At 34.5% G+C, this 8,347-nt stretch overlaps 1 protein-coding gene across 11 annotated transcripts in view; it reads left to right on the forward strand.

Annotated features, from left to right (window-relative positions):
* Window positions 1-8,347, forward strand: part of LOC109546943 (protein turtle) — a 129,394-nt gene that overhangs the window by 34,766 nt on the left and 86,281 nt on the right. For all 11 annotated transcript variants that reach the window (XR_007280310.1, XR_007280309.1, XM_048661022.1 and 8 more), the window contains exon 2: window positions 8,125-8,152. The gene's annotated coding sequence lies outside the window, so the exon portion shown is untranslated. The remainder of the gene's footprint in view (window positions 1-8,124; window positions 8,153-8,347) is intronic.

The raw sequence follows: 8,347 nt of genomic DNA on the forward strand, positions 1-8,347 counted from the left end.
CATTCGCATATAATCCAAGGATATTAATAATTTGAATAGCAGGTCATTTTTCTGTTGTTCTGATAAAATATATTCCGTATGTACTTTTTCCTCTTTAGTTCGCATCACTGAAACTGGATGCATTGGACAAAATACAAAGAACTAACGCAATTGGAAGTCAGGATTCTGAAAATGCCTTTGAAAGCTGAACACGGCGATTTTCATGGAATGGCGCTTAGCAAATCTCCGGAATCTCGTTAACGACAAATTAGATTAAAATAAAGTAATGACTCGAGGCTCGCAAAAGAAGAGCATCAAAAGCATCCATTAATCTTGAAAATAGTGTTAATCAAAAATACGTGCAGCGAAGCTAAGCTTTCCAGGAATCCCAGAAGGAGGGTGGAAAATATACGACGAACATTTAAGCCTATTTGTTTCCAAACTGGCTGGCACCGTGTACTAAATGGATTCGCTTTTGTACAATGATTAAGCGGGAGCGGAATAATGGCGTGGTTTGGCCCTCAAAAAACCTCTAATCCGCCTCAAAAGTTTAAGCTGCATTGCTCCAGTTTTGAAATTTCTTGCCACTTTTCCAATGTCCAAATAAACTAGCTCGAAAACTGATCATCTTGTGATGTTTGGAAGACACCCAGGTATGTATCCTCCCCATTGGGAGCATTCGTACAAGCGAATTTCATGTGAAAGTGGCGGTCGAGCCCATTTGATCTGACCATGTGTACAATAAATTGTACAAGAATATCCAGACGATTGGCCCTGAGGGCGAGTAACCGCACCCTCGACAGACCGGCCGGGCGGCAAGAGTATCGATCGTTAGGGAAACGACAACACTCCTACACTTGCCGCCACCAAATTATACCAACAATCACATTGAGCCTTTCTAAGGATTAACAAATTTTGCTTCGTGCCTTATAGGGCCTGTTATTTGCATGTGAAATGACCCCTTTGCTGCGAAACCAGCAAATCTGGAACGCCGCCCTTCAAAGACATCAACTTTTGATTGAGTTCTTTTTATGGCGTGAGCCTCCGTGTGGGCGCTAACTGGAAAAGCCAAATTACAGAAACCGCAAGGAAATGCTTGAAGAGAATGGCATATTCACCGTATTGAAATAAGATGATTGTGCTACAAATCTGTTTTTTCTACAATCAAATTTTTTGCGAAAACCTAAAACAACTGAACGAAGAACCCATCGTGCGTGCGGTATCTTTTTTCTGAAGAAACTGTTCTTGAAAAATGCTCAACAAAGAGAAAGAGCAGAAAAGTGCCTGAAGATTCAAGATCACATGGATTTTGGGGCATCTTCAAATGCATCTCCTTTTTGTCGTTTTCCAGATGTCGAATTTATTATTAGGGAGAATTTATTAAAGTTTTTACTATAAAATGATCAAAAATATGCTCAGTTATTTGAAACATGAATAATCCTTCAAAGCAGCATGAATTCTGGTCTAATCTTTCATAGAATTATTTTTGATCATTAGTTTCCTATTAGTAGAAATGTAATGGGGCTTAATCTTGAGATCTTTCTGGCCAGTTCAACAGCTCATTTTTTCATTTTAAATTTTCGTAACTTTATCTAGATTTGCTTTACTTTATTGCTTCTAAATGTCAACTTTCATCATTTTTGTTTAAAATTTATTATAAATAAATACATTTTGTTTGTTGCTTTCACCACTCTTCAACTTCTGATGTTTTACATAAGTTCCAAATGGTTGAACGGAATGGTTCTCAAAACCGTTTTCTTGGGTATTACATAAAACAAAATTTTGTGTTTCTTATTAGAGGACTTAAAAGAAGAATATTTCATAGGTATTTGGCTAAAAAACTCAATCAATAGCAAATCTGCTTCTGAAAATATGCGCTCTTAAGGATGCCATTGAAAACTCATTTTCGTTAATTAATTTATTGCATTTTGGGCAATCATCTGCGCCACTTCACTCCATGAAAAACTGATTAAGCAAGTTTTATTTAATTTTAAATCAATATAATCCGATAAGACCAGGTGGTTGAATTATCAATTTTATGTATTTTTTATGWATTTTTGTATTTTATGTATTTTTGTAGTATTCTTGGATAAAAACTGAATTTGCATCGCATCTGAACGAAAGCCGTGAAAGAATTATGCATGTTTTTTTGTGCAACTTTTTGAGAAAAATCCTGCAAAACGAGTTTTAAAGGAATTAATTGAGAATTTAAGGTAAAACACATTTCTGCTAAATTGTAAATTTAATCCATAGTTTGAATATAAAAACGTAATTACAACTTGGAAGTGAATTAAATAGACAGACTTCAGTACGATATTTCTTCCCTTACAGATTGAAGAATCTTTAGTTTTCAAGTTAAAACACTCTATTGCTCAGTCCAGTTCAGTATCGAACTAAAACTATACTCTCCTTGTATGTTGCCTGCTTCTAATGCTTCCATGTTTAACGGCATGATCATAAATCACAGTGTCAAGATAGCGAATTTCATATTTTTTGCATATTATTTCCATTTCATTCCATAATTAATACACATCAAGCTTGGAAGACGCATCTGATCCAAAAGTGAACCATCATTCTTCATAATTATGGACGATATGGGATTCATTTTCTTAATAATAGTTTCGGCGTTGAAATGCGTTTTGATTGTGAATTTTGTTAAATTATGTTGTGATCCCAAATAATTAGCTATTTTTGAGTACGTTTAATTAAAATGTAACGGAAATAGGGTGATAATGCAACCGATCAGATCGATAAAATTTTGTATTGAAATTGATTAAAGACTTCTTCGAAACATCAGCTGAAAGTGAAAATCAAGTGGTCTTTCAAGTGATAGCGAAAGTAAAGGCAGTTTTGGTTAGGGAAAATCGGTCTTAATTTTTATGTAATTTTAAAACTATTCATTGATTTGTCGACTCCTAAATGCGGGATTGAACAGTTTTTTGAAAAACTTAATTCTAGCGTTACCAGGTTTATCCGTATGACTATTAGTCAAAATGCCGAGACATTAAATATAATTTTTTGCATCGTATTTTATTATATAAATAATGCACTTCATTTTTCACAGTTGCATTTAATCTTCGAACAATTTGTTTTCATAATTTTTGCTTGTTGACGTGCAGTTATTAATGCTTGTTTAAAGTTGAAATGTGCACATTTGTAAGGATTATACACAGAGAACCAAAGCAATTTTTAAATTCATAAATTTTGCACAAAATATTTGTTGGGTATTTGCTTAAATTACTGGTTTCTTTTTTCTTCATAATTATGAACGATGTGATTGATCTTCTTCATACTACTTTGAAAAATTGGTTTCTCATCCTACAACAATCCCTCATTATCTATTCTTGTAGATAAAGACATTAGTAACTGAGACACCGACTTGATAACATTTTTTCATTACTTTTTCACTCTTTAGTAAGTTTTTTCTTCAAGTGCCTAAAACCCTTAAAATCAGTATCTTCAAAATTAAGAGTGCCTAAGTTGGTAATCAAAAGCACCGGTTTCGAGCAAATTGGCCCTCATCAACTTTAGTCTACTTATATCAGAAACTTTCGACGGCTCTGATGTTGTTGAAAACCACAATTTAGATTTTCACTTCTATTCAAATTACTGCATGTTTTGGTGAGGGGCTTTCATGCCATATTAGCTATCGTGCAGAAACACGTCTATTACTCCCAAGCTCGGCTGCATGATCATAAATAACAGTGTCAAGATAGTTAATCTGATTTTTTGCATACTATTTATAGTTCATTCGATAATTAATACACATCACGCCTAGAAGGCGCATCTGATCCTTAAGAGAACGATCATTCTTCATAATTATGGATGGTGTGATATAAAGTTTAATCATAATAGTTTGTGTGCTGAAATATTAGGAAATTGTGTTGTCGCCGATATAATCATAATGGTAAAATGAAATTTCGCAGTGAAATCAATTTGGTAACATTTGGGAACAATACGAAATAAATTCCCAAATAGAAAACAATGCCGGCAATAAATCCCCAGCCTGGTTCTCCAATAAGGAAAATTTTCGTAGCGTTACGTCGTATCTCGTTAAGAGCACCTCGCTCGACTTAGCTTTGTTAAATCTATTTTCGTATTTTAGCCGAACAATTTTTCTCCATTTATCGGCGCACAATAATACGACGCCAGATGCTACTCACCGAAATCTAACTTTCTGTTTCCCGTTCCGTTTCTATTAGAGATGCTTCACTGTTGCTTTTCATTTTGCTGCTCTCGTTAAGATAAAGTGTCCTTTCGATTCAACCGAAAATTCTCAAAGTTCTATGATTTTTCTGGTGCCTCCGCTTCGAGAAAGAAATATAGTATCTGGTTGCATGTTGAAGTGACTGTTAATGACGAGAACCTTGTACATTTGACTGAACACTATGCTTTGTATAAATGCAAACATCGGCATTCTGATTGTCCTTTGAAGCTTACTGGTTATCGGGTTTTTACAGAACTTTCGCGAAGTAGGAAAGTTTTTAAGTGCAGAACGTTCGGCAGAATGCCCAATTTGGTAACCGTCCTCAGACCATCAAAGAGGCCAAGCAGAAAACATATTTAACATAAATTCTTGGATAAGAGTTCATGGAATTAATTAACTAGAGCAGGTGCTTGATTTCCTCAAGTGTTTGAGAATACATTTTTTTGAATATTTGACCCAACCAAGGTTTCTTTTGTGAACTCAAATATTACTGAACAGCCCATTGAAAAGGAAAGTCCAGCCAGATCTTCTGATTGAAATTCTTGTGATTTTTGGGTCTGGAGCTGCTTCAAATATTGGTCGATTTGCAGCTATTAAAAGCACGAAATTCGCCACACATGTAACAGGTTCACCAGCATTAAGGAACATTTCTGAAGCATTGGAGTTGCGAGTTAAAGCCAATCCGAGTTAAAGCAATATGAAGAATGAGAAAATTTCCATTTGTCACGCAACATTTTTTTCCAGATAAGGCAATTTAGATCAGATCGACTTGAAAAACTTGCCCTTGTTTATCGGTCGAGTTTCAGGACACCCTGTATTTTGGTCAGTGTTCAGCAAATTTCATAACGACTGTTTTAGTTTAGTGAGTGGGAGTTAATGGTCTAATGAAGTCTTTTTAACTCCTATTTTCCTTATTTCGGAAGTAGGAGTTTAGTGGCAAAAAGCACTGATGAGGGTTTAAAGACGTCAATCGCACACTGTTACAGCTTACATTTTAATCTCCAGTTAAAGCTTGTGGGGTTTCTTAAAATGTCCCATTTTGCCCAAAGTTTCCAGAATTTTGCATTTGAAATTCCCACATTGATTTAGATATAAATCCGAATGAAAAACTTGTACGTTGGACAAAAGCCATTTTTCCTATTAATTACAATGTAGGGATGGAACATCGATCCTGTAACATCATGTTGACATCGAAAGGTAATATCGATGTTAGGGAATCATCAAAGGCAAAACATCGATGTTTGACAACATCGAAGTCTTTCACTTCGATTTACATCAAATGTCCGATGTTTTCATTTCAGGATCTAACATCGATGTTTATGATCGATGTCACAAATTTCCAACATCGATGGTAAAAATATCGAACATCGAACGAATTACATCGATGTTTTTCTCCCATCTCTATTGCAAAGTATCCGTCGTAAAGCAAAACTCTTTGTGCAGTGATAGTTGATTTGATTGCAGCCAGTCATGATAAAGTTAGATGGACATATTTTCAGGCCAAAGCAGCTTCACGCGTCGTTTGAATACGGAATAACTAATAGTATTATTAAAGCTATCGACGTGCATTATTTTTAAGTGAGGGATGGATGTTTGCTTGAAACAAAATTATATGAAAACCAGGAGATTTTTGTTTTTAACAGCGAAAAAAATATTTTATTTGAGATTTCCAGCCATGGCAGCATCAATTGTTTTGTCCGCCACAATTTGCAAAGATGACGACAAACTCTCCACGTGGTAAACTAGAAAACTGAGTACAAATTTGATACCGCCAAACAACCGATATTACGCTACTACTCAACAGCGCGGTTGGCGCTGCATTAAAGGCAGCCAACTTTTCCCTTAAATTCACTTAAATCCGGATTTGCGCAAAGAGCACGAATTAAATAATAATTCATTGGTTGTCATTCTATTGGGTGCATTTACTTGCAGGATTCGTACTTCGCATGGCGTTTTATGCATTTATTACCAGACGAATTCCAAGTATTGTGTTGGCTTTTTATGAATAAAAAAAATAATTTATGCGCCCTTACAAATAAATTAGTTAATAACAAGAAAAGCGGTAAAAAACAGCAGTGAATACATCAAATATTTTTATTTTTAAAATTTCAAATTATTGGAATACCAAGTATTAAGTAATTCAGTCTTCAACATTAAATAAAATATATTAGGTTTCCAAGAGGGTCATTTTCAGATCATTCTTGCGATCAAAAGTGAATTTAATTACAAAATAGAAATGAAAATGTGCCGGTAGATTGAAAAATTAACCAAATGTTTCTTTCTTATTTGCTGATTATAGTAAAAGTAAGTGTAAAACGGATTTTTTTTCCTGGGCTGAAATTAGAAATTCTGTTTTTTCATAAATCATATTCAGCTTTATACTAAACTTCTACAGTCTATTTGTGGGCATTCATTGAATTGTTTGTGAATAAAATCTATTGTAAGCGAGCAATCAAAGATATTCCTTATATTTAAAACCATCATAGATAAACAGTACTCCTAATTTTTTATGTTAATTTTCAGCCGACGTAAACAAAATTTTTCGTGATGATATTAAATGTAATTTTAAGCAACCTAGTGGTTCTCCAATTTTCAATTTTATCTGACTTTATTAACAAAATATTTATATAAAATGTCAAGCCGCCTAAATTTCACATAGCTTCACCCTAAAGTTGTCATTCGACCAAACCGCTCATTTTCACATTATTTCGGTTTTAAATAATTCCATTGGTAACCGCGTTAATACAGTCAGAATTCTTTAAATTTCCATTAATTTCAACAATTTAACCACCCAGTTGAAACGGGAAATTTGAAAACTGGTAAATCATATGAATTGAATAATCATCAATTACCGCTCTCAGTTAAAATTTTCCCTAAATCATCCGAGAGATCGATCAATTTTAATTGAATTAAAATGACGCAAACATTACGCCTAGGCATCGGAGATCTTCATTAATTACTTTTTTGCTAGTTTCACTGAGGTTGCACAATTTTAATGGGTGAAATCGACTTTTTATTAAGAACTTTTTCAAAGATTTCCACATCGGAAACTATCACGACAATGAAAGACATTTTCCCGTTAGTCAACGAAAATTATTTTCGAAGGCACAAACATCCAACAAATTTCAACCGCATATTAACACCTTTATTACAAATTAGAGACTGTTCGAATAAACCGCGAAGTTTTCTCCTCACTCCAATAGCCCCTTTCTTAAACTTGCAAATCCTGATTCAGCAAAATTAAATCAGTGAAACTGCCAAGAGGCTCTTTGCAAGAACTTAGCGGTCAATTAAATTCAAAAAGTTCCTCCGGGAGTTCGTCATGGAGAAGAGCACGTTGACCAATTGAATTTCAAGCAGTCCCGACCGATCCAGGAAAACTATTCAGAAGGACACACTGGGATTTTCCGGAGGACATTTTAATTACGACGGTTTTAGTCCCTTGGGTGTTAGTTGATTATAATATGTGTTGTTAATATGAAATAGGATATAATGTGTCGTATAAATGATAATCTGTTGATTTGGGTGCGCTTTGTTCAAAGTGTTTAAGTTTTTACATAATATTAGAATAACTTGTCGCGTTTGCAGGGCTTTTTAACCACGGTTTGGGCAATATTAGTAGCCAGAATATTGGGTGATTAGTCAAATATCTGCAGGACTAAAGGGCAAAGAGCATTTGTTTGCTTCCCGTCCGGAATTTTACAAATTCCATGAGTGTGTCACTGTTTCATAATTCAAAACTTTTTTAAATGCTTTGATAAATTGACGGCAAATGTGCCTTGACCTGCTTTGTGAAATATTCAATTATTGTTTGCTGCGGAGTTTCACAAATCGCTCGTTTATTGACGGTTTTCATCTGCCACAATTATAGGATTTTTTCTAGTTATATACATATTACTATGATGTTGATTTGAGTAATGAATATTCTGTTGTTTCAGATTTGCTTGCATTCGAGTTGCTAAACAGGTGAGTTATAAGTAGTGTAAATAGTAAGCGGGCAAACCCAATGGGGCCATTGAACTTTTTCCTTAGTGCGATTTATTCTGGGTTCTATCCATTGATTTGTCGACTCCTAAATGCGGGATTCAACGAGCAGTTTTTTGAAAAACTTAATTCTAACGATACCAGGTTTATCCGTATGATTGTTAGTCAAAATGTCGA

Source organism: Dendroctonus ponderosae, unplaced genomic scaffold (assembly GCF_020466585.1).
Source record: "Dendroctonus ponderosae isolate FM_Combo_2020 unplaced genomic scaffold, Dpon_F_20191213v2 Dpon_F_20191213_1, whole genome shotgun sequence".
Lineage (NCBI taxonomy): Eukaryota > Metazoa > Arthropoda > Insecta > Coleoptera > Curculionidae > Dendroctonus > Dendroctonus ponderosae.